Source organism: Bubalus bubalis, chromosome 3 (assembly GCF_019923935.1).
Source record: "Bubalus bubalis isolate 160015118507 breed Murrah chromosome 3, NDDB_SH_1, whole genome shotgun sequence".
NCBI lineage: Eukaryota > Metazoa > Chordata > Mammalia > Artiodactyla > Bovidae > Bubalus > Bubalus bubalis.
Window position 1 is genome coordinate 8,199,575 of NC_059159.1, and position 12,173 is coordinate 8,211,747.

Here is a 12,173-nt window from a genome sequence, read left to right on the forward strand (position 1 = left end):
AAGACTCTAGCAGGAAAATTTTACCCTAGCCACATCTAGTCCATATTTCCACCAGGACCTAGAGAAGAAGGGTTGAGAATTAATGGCCAAATTGCACACAGGCCACCTGCAATGTTAATAATTGTGTGGAAAGTGCCTTTGTGGAGAGGTTTTCAGGATGGTGGCTCAGATGGTGAAGAATCTGCCTGCAATACGGGAGACCCGGCTTCGATCCCTGAGTCAGGAAGATCCCCTGGAGAAGGGAGTGGCAAACCACTCCAGTATTCTTGCCTGGAGAATCCCATGGACAGAGCAGCTTGGTGGGCTACAGTCCATGGGGTCGCAAAGAGTCAGACACGACTGAGTGGCTAACACTAACACTAACTTTTTCAGGATTGGCAGAAGCCTTTTTTTTTTTTTTTTTTTTTTTTGGCCACATCTTGAGGCTTGTGGGATCTTATCTCCCTGAACAGGAATTGGACCTGGGCCCTTGGCAATGAAAGCACAGAGTCTTAACCACTTGATCACCAGGGAATTTGCAGGAGACTTATTTTTAATTATTACTTCCCCTTTCATCAGTGGAAGGACTGATGCTGAAGCTGAAGCTCTAATACTTTGGCCAACTGATGCCAAGAGCTGACTCATTGCAAAAGACCTTGAAGCAGGAAAAGACTGAAGGCAAGAGGAGAAGGGGGCGGCAGAGGATGAGATAGTTAGGTAGCATAATTGACTCAATGGACATGAATCTGAGCAAACTCCAGGAGATAGTGGAGGACAGAGGAGCCTGGTGTGCTGCAGACCATAGAGTCGCAAACAGTCAGACTCTACTTAGCTACCGAACAAAAATAAATGTCAAGCACCTTCAGTGTGGCAGGTACAGTCATGAGCAACACAGATCAAGTCCTGAGCTCACAGAGATTCACTTTCTACAGCAGAAATGAATCAATGAACAGATAGTGCTCAGTGTTATCAGGAAAAATGATAGCACTGGGGAGTGCTCTCTGGGGAGTGACCAGGTTAAAGGAAGGAAGCCGAGTCACCAGAAATCTATGGGCAGAAACTGGGCTGAACCAATTGAGCTAGAAATGTAGGGCCCTGAGTCAGGAGCACGCTCAGCGCTTTGTAATATGCAAACAGAGGTCAGCCAGCATGGCCGTGGCAGGAGCTGAGTGGGAAGGGATGGAGGGGGAGGGGGAGCAAAAAGCAAAATCACCTCCTCCTGACCCAGAAAACCTCCCCACAAAGGCAGGCAAGAAAGAAAACAATTCTGTTGTTGACTAAGCATTAAACCAGAATGTGCTGTGTATCAGAGGCCATCCACTAAGAAGTGGCAGAGACAGGAAGACATCCCGCCCTTTCCTACAGGTAAGCAGATACATCTCATGGAAAACATGGTCTCATGATTAACAGTGACTGCTCCTCAATCAAGAGGCCTTGGCAGCACCGTTTGTCACAGCGCTCATCCTAACTGCCCTTGGTGGCTGTGCTCTGTCATTTTTTTGGCCACACCATGCAGCACGAGAAACTTCCCCAACCGGGGACTGAACCTGTACCCTCCGCAGCGGGAGCATGGAGTTTTAACCCCTGGACCATCACTGTGTTCACTAATTGATTTTATCCAGAGAGAAATACACGCAGGCTTCTGAGCTCCCAGAGAAACTGGGAAATGGGTGGCTCTCACTCATCCTTGAGGGTGACATTTCCAAGAGACTTCCCTGGTGGCCTAGTGGTTATGAATCCACCCGCCAATGCAGGGGACACGGGTTCAATCCCTGACCTGGGGAGATCCCACATGCCACGGAGCACCAAAGCAGTGGGCCGCAGCTCCTGAGCTCACAGCCCTAGAGCCTGTGCTCCACAATAAGAAAAGCCACCTCAACGAGAAGCCTGCCCACCACAGCTAGAGAAAAGCCCTCACACAGCAACCAAGACCCAGTGCAGCCAAAAATAAAATGAATTAATTAATTAGTTTAAAAAAGGAGATTTCCCAGGTCTGGTGAGAAGATTATTTAGCTTTAAGAAGTCACATACATTTCAAAGAGACAAAGAATCTAAGTGTTTTCCAAAGCAAATGCTCTAAGAAAAGGGAGGAGGGACTTCCCTGGTGGCCCAGGGTTAAGACTTCACTTTCTAATGCAGGCAGTAGAGGTTCGATCCCCAGTCAGGGAGCTCATATTTCACATGCCTCATGCCCAAAAAACCAGAACATAAACAACAGAAGCAGCATTGTAACAAGTTCAGTGCGATGCTGTGCTTAGTTGCTCGGTCATGTCTGACTCTTGGCGACCCTATGGACTGTAACCTGCTAGGCTCTTCTGTCCATGGTGATTCTGCAGAAAAGAATACTGGAGTGAGTTGCCATGCCCTCCTCCAGGGGATCTTCCCAACCCAGGGATCGAACCCAGGTCTCTTGCATTGCAGGTGGGATTCTTTATCATCTGAACCACCAGGGAAGCCCAAGCACACTGGGGTGGGTAGTCTATCCCTTCTCCAAGGGATCTTCCTGACCCAGGAATTGAACCAGGGTCTCCTACATTGCACATGGGATTCTTTACCAGCTGAACCACCAGGAAAAGGCATTAAAAATGATCTACATCCAAAAAAAAAAAAATCTTAAAAAAATACAAAGAAAAGTCGGGGAGAAAGGGTATCTCTTCCGTTATTTTCTACAGGGGAATCAAGCCTCTTATTCTTTCCTTGTATTTGTCCTTATCCTAGAAAAGAAGAACATGCATTATTCTTCATGTTAAGAGAAGCCACGGGGGGTGTTGAGCTGGAGCGGGTTCTAAATGTGGGGTGGGGATGCTCGGCGGAGACTTGGCCCTCGGGTTTGGCCAGGAGGGGATGACGGGAGCTCCAGAAGGTTGTGGATGGTGCTGACTTCCTTCATGGTTTGTGCCAGATAATCTGAAAGGTCTGCTAAACACAGCACTTGTGATAAACACGTGTGCTTCTGTTTCTTGTTTGGACTGCTGTATGATGAGTGTCATGTGATCCTTAGAGAACACATCCATCTTTCTTCCATGTTTCTGGCATTGCTCCAGAACAACTTCTCTCACACAACTCAAGCTTCTTGTAACAGGTGGAAGTGAAGTAAAAAGCTTTGGGAAATAAATTCTGAGTAGTTAATTAAAAAAAAAAATTCTCTTATTTGGCTGTGCTGGGTCCTAGTTGGGGCGTGTGGGGTCTTTAGTTGCAGCAGGTGGGATCTAGTTCCCTGGCCAGGGATCAAACCCCAGCCCGCTGCATTGGGAGCGTGGAGTCTTAGATGCTGGCCCACCATGGATATCCCCTAAGGAGCTATATTTTTGATATTAAAAAAAATCAAAAGTTCAAAGCATGCAGAACAAGAAAATGCTAATGGGAACCTTGGTGCAGCAAAGTCAAGCCAAGGCAGACAGTAACTTGTGTTGTCAGGACCACCAGGCAAGGTTTTGACTGTGCCCAGACCCTGAAAAAGCAGGTGAAGAGGGACAGTACCTAGATCAGAGGGGTTTTATCCAGTTTCCCACCTGGGTCCTTTGTGCTGTGCCCTCATTTATGTAACCACTTGCTGGTAGAATACTCCGTTTAAACAGCTCTCTGAAAAGAAAAAACTAATTACATACAGTTTCTTTCATGCTTGCAGCCTCAACTCCACAACACAGAATTAAAATCAACAGCTCTGGCTTCCAGGCTAGGAGTTCTTTCTCACTGGTTGAGAACCACCTGGTCCCTGGAGTTCAGGCCCCGCTTGGGTGTGTCACGGTCTCTGGCTTGGTTTTGGCCATTTGGTGGGAGTGTTGGTGTTTATTTTAGAGCACTGACCCTTTCTCTGACCAGTAGGCTTTTCAGAAACAAGAAGTTCATGGAATCTTTTCTCTGCCTCTAAAGGAAGATTTACTGTGTTTTGCTCTTAAGCTTTAGCCTGGCCTTGACTCTCAGAAATGCACATTTGATTGCACATAGAACATGGGCTTATAGTGGCTTTGCCATGGAAACTTTTATCACCTAATTGCCACCAATAAAGGCAACTGCTGACCAAACCATATGATAAGAATGATTTACAACAGGACTTCCCTGGTGTTCCAGTGGTTAAGACTCCAGGTAGAAGTTCAATCCCTGGTTGGGGAACTGAGATCCCACAGGCTGCATGGCATGGCAAAAGCAACAAAAGCAGGGGCTTCCCTGGTGGCTCAGTGGTAAAGAATCCACCTGCCAATGCAGGAGACATAGGTTCGATCCCTGATCTGGAAAGATCCCACATGCCTTGGAGCTCTGCAACAAGAGAAGTCACTGCAATGAGAACCCTGAGCACCACACCTAGAGAGCAGCCCCTGCTCCCTGCAACTACAGAAAGCTCACTCGCAGCAACAAAGACCCAGCATGGCCAAAATAACTAAGCAAAATTATGAACAAACAAACAGAAAACAAGGCGGCAGCATGCCTGCCTCCAGAGAGCTCACTGTCTGGGATATGGCATGTCCAGCCCTGGTTCTCAATCACAGTGAGTCTCTGTGATTCGCATTGATAGTGATGCCCTCCTAAAGGGCAAATAGACTCTTCCCTTCAGTATCTCATTCTTTAGATTCTCATAAAGGGAACTTTGAGGTCTGTATGTTCACAGGGCCTATACTTTGCTTTCTCCGATTGCCTTTTGCTCCTTTGGACAATGTCAAATATTTTGTCTCCCCTTTCAGTTCTCCCCAGGATACCCTCTGCAGTTTTTGTATATTCTTCAGCCTTTTCTGTGACGGTCAGTCTCAGCTCTCTGTTCCCCTTCACTCTTGACATTGGTGTGTTTCTTCCTTACTCAAGCCTGGTTGTCTGGGCCTCTCCACAGGTCCTTCCTGGCTTCCCACTGACTAATCTTAACACTCCTGTAAGTGTTGGGTCTGACAGTAAGTATATCAGTTAGCATTTCCAAGTAGCATTTCCTGGAGTTCTGTCATGAATTCAGATCCTCTTTCTAACAATACTTTCTTTCTCCCTGAATGCTGAATCTAGAAATATTACCCTTTAAAAAGACAACGGGGGACCTCCCTAGCAGTCTAGTGGTTAAGACTTCAACTTCCAATGCAGGGGTGTGTGTTTGATCCCTGGTTGGGGAGCTAAGACCCCACATGTCTCATGGCCAAATACTAAAACATATAACAGAAACAATGTTGTTAACAAATTCAATAAAGACTGTAAAATTGGTACACACACACACACACATCTTAAAAAGAAAAAAAAAAAACAGTTTCTTGAGAATTCCTGTTTTAAAGGTTGTACTAAAAGAGACTGATAGAGACTTTCCTGGTGGTCTGGTGGCTAAGACTCCATGCTGCCAATGCAGGGAGCCCAAGTTTGATCCCTGGTCAGGCAGCTAGATCCTACATGCAACAACTAAGAACCAGTGCAGCTAAACAAATAAATTTTAAAAAGATAGAGACACTGATAAGTGATTGCACAACTCAACAAATGATGTTTTTACTTTATTTTGAATTTTCACCATTACAAGTGTTGAATTCTGCAAGATCATAGCTAAAACTCTTTGGTTTGGGATATCAATTTTACCCATAAAGGCTAGATGAAAAAAATTCAAGTTTTGGCTCTGATAGCAAATTAAAATGCATATGAACACATGATGTTTGAAACTTAAAAACAGTTTAAGTGATAAAAGCTAGATAATTAAATGGGCTTCCCTGGTGGTTCAGTAGTAAAGAATCTGCCTGCAATTCAGGAGACCGGATTCAATCCCTGGTGCGCGAAGATCCCCTGGAGAAGGGCATGGCAACCCACTCCAGTACTCTTGCCCAGAGAATCCCACAAACAGAGGAGCCTGGCGGGCTGCAGTTCGTAGGGTCGCACAGAGTCAGACACTGTTGGGGCCAGTGTGAGGAAAGCAAGAGAGACTCCATCTTGAAGTCTATTATCCATCTTAAAGACAGGATGTGAATGGGGCCTGAACCCTGCCCAAGAGTGAGGAAACCATTGCTAGTGAAAACCAGGTCTCCTGGAGACTTCCCTCCCTACAGATGGCAAACAGAGATTGTAGATGAGGTCAGGCTACCCCTGCTAGATTAAGCGTGGAGACATCCCCCATTGATGCATAATCATTATTTCCCCCCTCTAACCTTAATTGTTTGTTCTCCTAACACCCACTTGTTGTAAAACTCAGTCATATACAACAAAGAGGCTGCTAACATGTAACCAGTCATGTAGTGGAGGGTATAAAACTGGGCCTCTCAGAAACCTCAGGGTCCTTGTTGGGAACTGATTCCCTTGGACCCGCTGGCACAATAAACTGTACTCCACCGTCTTGAGTGTCCTCCGAGGCGTGTTTTGCGACTCCGGATTCCACAGCAACATGACTGAAGGCAGTAAGCAGCAGCAGCAGATGATTAAATCTGCACTAGTATAACTATATCCTTTACCAAAAATGAGACATAAGGAAGAATTCAACTATTTTCATGTTTGCAAGTCAGATGCTGTCAAGCAGACTGCCCTGTACGATCCGGAAGCCTTAAAAAAATTTTAACCTAAAGGCAAACAGAAAGATTCGGTAAATTTTAATTTTCCAAAGGTTCTCAGAAGAAATTACCAGCAGCTCCCTCCAGTTTATAAGGCACAGTGGGACAATCCATTTACCCCAAACTGCCGGGAGCCGGCGAGAGACATTCCACTCGTGACAAAGGTCATGAGGAAGGGGGCTCGGCATACGCAAAGGCGGGATCGAGCCTCGGGAGTGCCCCCGGATATTCTCGAGCATCTACCCCCAAAAAACCAGAGTCTGCCTACTTTATTGCTTTGTGCTCTCACCTCTGACTTTACTGGGGGCTGTCCCCCACCACCATCTCGCTCTCTCTGTCAAAGAGTTAACTTACAGCTCCAATTAATAAAGTTCCTGGGCAATTAGGAGTGTTTAAATCCAAATCCCTCAGATGGCTCTCTAACTCGCCTGACAAGTTTACCCGGACACCTACAGCTATGCATACGATTGTTTACAGTCTCCCAGCCTCGAGAGGCACGGGAAGCTTAAGATATTCAAATAGCTTAGAGCCTCTCAGAGAGTTAGAAACTGTCAGAATAAAACTGGTAAAAGATTTCATTGATGAGCCAATGTTTGTTGCCAAGTTCCCACATCCCCTGAATTGTATCCTTGAATGTGTATTAATTAATATAGTTGGTATGTAGAAAAAATAAGTAGTGGCCTTGGTGTTAGTAACTTTAGACCCTTAAGGTAATAAATTATTTCCTTTGTAAACCCATTACACATCCGCCCTATAGGAATGCAATTTTATCTTCGGAAGATGGCGCCAAACCTTAAAATAATTACTCTTAGAGAAAATAAGTCTTTGTTGATAAGTGCTTGTCAAGAGTCATAAAATGTTAGTAGGCCTCTGGCCAGAAGATGATGTAAATCACCTAAACCATTTGCATACGATAAATTTGCAGGAAAGAAACCCTGGTTTTTGATAAGCATCAAAGACTGCTGACTTTGCATCCCCTATTATCCTCTATGTGTAACTTAGGGTATAAAAGCCCCTGTTGAAAATAAAGCTAGGGGCCTTGCTCACCAACGCTTGGTCTCCCCATGTCATTCTTCCCTTTAACTTCCAGCTGAGTGTCCATCTGGAGCGCGGATGTCCTCTGCGACCATTTATTTGCCTGGGCTTCTAAGACCCACTCGAGAAGGTGTCTAAGGTGGGGCACCTTCCGCTATTCGAGAGGGCGCCTGCGGCCTCCGTGGTCAGAGCTAACCTGGTGTCACGGGTTATATTGATTTTCCGCGTAAACCAAGCCACTCAGCTTCTTTTCTCCACTGAATTTTCCTACTGAGCTATCCTCATTCTATTACTCTTTATTATCTCTAATTAACATTTGAATAGGTCGCCTAACCGTCTCTCCTTCGAATACCCTGGATCAGCCGGGGCTGGACCCCGGCACCAAACGAACTACCTGTGTTGCGAGGTAGTGATGTGAGACCGTGATCTCTGTGGTTGTACCCCCTCCATGCAGAAGCATCACTCTTCACGTGAAGAGTGCATAAAGAGGAGGAATAGACTCGCCTTTCATTATCGCGTCAGCTACCGGCTTTGTCATACATAGCATTTTAAATGCCTGATTACCATTGGGCAACAACAATGACCACACCAATATTTATTCCTAAAGATGATCATATGCTCCATGTTGCTGTTGTTTAGTCACTAAGCTGCGGCCGACTCCTTGAGACCCCATGGACTGTAGCCCACCAGCCTCCTCTGATCATGGAACTTTCCCAGGCAAGAATACTGGAGCGGGTTGCCATTTCCGTCTCCAGGGGATCTTCCCAATCCAGGGGTTGCACCCGCATCTCCTGCATTGGCAGGCAGATTCTTTACTACTGTGCCACCTGGTTCCCCCTTGATTCCCAACCCAGGGATTTCCATTTCGTGCTCTCCACACCACGGAAGCTAGGAAGTTAGGCCTTGAGAAGAGAGGGAATGAGAGGCGCCATACCACACCCACGCCCCGTCTCCCCTGTCCTCCCAGCTGCCAGGGTCAGTGCCCCCGCTTGTGCCAGGAGAGGAGCTGAGGAAGCTCTGCCTCAGATATGCAAGTGGAATTTGAAACAACTGGCTTGAGTTTCAACAGCCTAAGGTGACTGAACCTGCCCAAGACATTGCAAGGGACAGGAAGGGCAGCTGGCATAGAATGGTGGGGAAGCCGTGCTTAGAAAATAGAGAACTGAGCTGAGGCTCAGTGAAAAGGCTGCGCTTAGGTTCTTGTCTGGACCACAGTTCCCCTCCTCCCCAGTCTCCCTCCTCTCTGATACCTGCAGTTGTGTCCTGAGATGGCCCTGGAGCATTTTCTGCTCCACTTCCATTTGGAAACTTAGCAGTCAAATGTGCAGGCTCCTTAGCATCCCAAGGGAGGCAACCTCTTCTTGTTCTTTGACTTCAGACTTCCCGTTTTTCCCTGGGAGCTGTGGTCCTTAGGACAGGGGAATAGTAGAAACCCAGCACCCAGGACTGCACATCACTTAAGACGTCTGTTCTTTCAGATAATTCATGAGAGCAAGAGAGAGGATGGCTGATAGAATAGCCATTCCCCATTGAGGAGCCCTTCTAAGCCACAGCGGGAAGGACTCTAACCAAGAACAAGGGTCTCCAGAGTCGCACAAGCGGGCTGGCTGAACTGGGACAAAGCGACTCCTCTGAGGCGCTGGATGTGTTTATGGCTGGAGTTCTGTTTTGCTCAATTACCTGATGTTTGTACAGGTGTTCTGACCCTTCCTTGACAGACTTTGGATGCCCCAGGTCTGTTTTTGTACCTCCAGTTGACTACAATAAATTAACAGTGTTAGATAAGAAAAGACAAAGAAACCCTCCAGGCCATCAAACGAAAAATGAAAAATGAGTGTACTCAGGGTTTATACTGGCTGAACCATACCTTAAGCCACGCCAGTGGACAGCAGCCATATGTTCCTCCCTGATTTTCCTCAGAAAAACTGATCCACAAAGGCCAGTCTGAAACTGCTGTTCCCCCAGACAAGAGGGATGGGGCACGGTCGGTGGGCGGGGGGGAAAGCCCGGCCCCAGCGGGTGCTGCTCACCCTCCTGCTGCCCCCACTCACGTCTCATTCCCCATCAATAGCAGCATCATCAAAATTCATTTCCCATCTCAAAGCCCTGGTTCCTATGGAAAGAAACCAGGGATCTTCAGAGAAAAGGTCATTAGGATAAGGAATAGTTAAGGTACAGATGAACTTGGGACATCTTGTTTTGCCAGAAACCAAGGAAGCTATCAAAGACTAATTGTGTTAGCAGATCACAGAATCTACTAAATAATTGGCCTGAGCTCTTCAAAAATGTCAAGGTTGTGAAAGATCAAGAGACTTGGAAGCCATTCCAGATTACAGGAGACTAAAGAGACAGATAATTAAACGCAATGCTTAACCCTGAATTGGATCCTCAAGTACAATTTTTTTTTTAAATAAAAGACTTGGGGTGACTGGCAAATCTTGAATAAGATCATAGACTGAAGAATAGCATTGTATCAATGTTAATTTTCTGGTATTGACCATTGTTCGTAGTTATTTCAGAGCATGTCCTTGTTCTTAGGAAATATACACTATCGTGTGCGGCTGCTCCGTCACTCCGTCTTGACTCTTTGTGACCCCCTGGACTGTGGCCCGCCAGTCTCCTCTGTTCATGGGATTTTCTGGGCAAGAATACTAGAGTGGGTTGCCAATTCCTCCTCCAGGGGATCATCCTGACCCAAGGATCGAACTCATGTCTCCTGCGTCTCCTGCATTGGGAGGCAGGTTCTTTACCAGCTGAGCCACCAGGCCCCCCATACACATCATGCATGCAGATGGGAGGGAGGTTCAAGATGGAGGGACATATGAATACCTGTGGCTGATTCATGTTGATGTATGGCAGAAACCAACACAATATCGTAAAGCAAATATCTTGCAATCAAGTTTTTTTTAAGTTGTATATATGAAAGAGAAAATGACTAAGCAAATTGGTGAAATGCAAACAATTGGGGAATCTACATGAAGGGTCTGTGGGAGTTCTTTGCCCTACTCTTGTAACTATTTCGTAAATCAAACATTATTTCAAAATTTAAAAAACTTACCAAAAGGGGAAAAAGGCTCACAGGAGCCGATGTAAAAAATTTTCTCTCCTGTTCAAACTGTATTTTAGTGAAAGGAAAGAACTGATAAAAGAAAGTTATTTATAGAATTTCAGTAATAAGTGCAGGAGGGATAACAGAATTAGAAAACCACCATCTTTAGCAACCCCTAAGGCAATAAGCATCAATGCTAAAGCCATGAGGTGGGATCCTGGAGGGATAAGACTGCCTCCACCCAAGTTCATTGGCCAGTCCTGGCACCGCTAAACATGGTACCACCTGTGAAGAGTCCTGGCCAAAACCAGTACACTTAAGTATGACAAGCCGCTGGGGGTGACCACCAGGTCACAGGAAACAGGGTGTAACGAACTAGGGAAACTATACCACAAGGTCCCCACCTGCCGAGTCCGGTGGAAGATTTTATAAGACGTATGAATGACCTGGTTTCTTTAGCAAATCAATGTGATTTTTTTTAAATGGAGGAAAGATTATTATGTAAATGATTAGAGGCACAATCATTAAATGTAATGGGTAGCCCTTGTTTGGATTCTGATCTGGAAAAAAAAACAAAACAGCTAAGCAATCAGATTAGATGATACTGAGGAATTATTAATTTTATTAAGTGGAACAGTTGCACATGATTATTTTTTTTTAAATACTCATTAAAAATGCATGTTGATGTATTTATGGGTAAAATGACATAATGTCTGGGTTTGGCTGAAAAAGAGTTGCCGGGGTGAGGGCAGGAAATGAAATAAGATTGGCAAAACATTGGTAATTGTTGAAGCTGAGTGATTAGTGCAAAGGGTTTTGTTTTTGTAATTTATTTTTTTTTAATATAGTTGATTTACAATGTTGTGTTAGTTTCTGGTGTACAGAAAAGTTATTCAGTTATATATATATATATATATATATATATATATATCTTTTTTCATATTCTTTCCCATTATGGTTTATTACAAGATATTGAATATTCTATACAGTAGGACCTTTATAGTAATTTATATGGAGGGTTTTATGACATGGTTCCCTCTATATTTGCATATGTTTGAAATTTTCCATATAAAATTTCTTAAAAAAAAAGAACTTTAGCCATCAGGGAAGCCCAGAAATCTATTACCAAATGCTATAACTTGTTCACATAAAATCATAAATAAAGTAAAGCTCCCTCCCTATGGTGAGCTGCCTCATTGGGGAGAACAAGCTTCTTCTCAGGGTAGCCAGCATCCTATGACTGATGGGCAAAGTGGTATTAAAAGCTGGTCCTCACACCCCATAGGCTCTGAAGGGCCATCTCATCTTGAAAACTCCCCACAGGGTCTGTTTTGGCCTCTACGGAGATTGTGTTGGACTTGAATTCTCCCTCAATCCAGTCCTGCCCCTTTCCCTTCTCACCACGGGTGTTGATTCCAGGAGGACTTCCTAATGAACTTCTTCTATGATAATCTCCACTTTAGAGTTGGTTTCCCAGGGGCCCAAGCTGCCACATACCACTTTTTCTGTAAGGACTGTATCACGTAGAACACCAAGTTCTCATCACAGCCAGGCACAAGCTCATAAGAAACCTTAGTTGTAAATTGTTACACACCCAAGGCATGTCTTTATTTCCC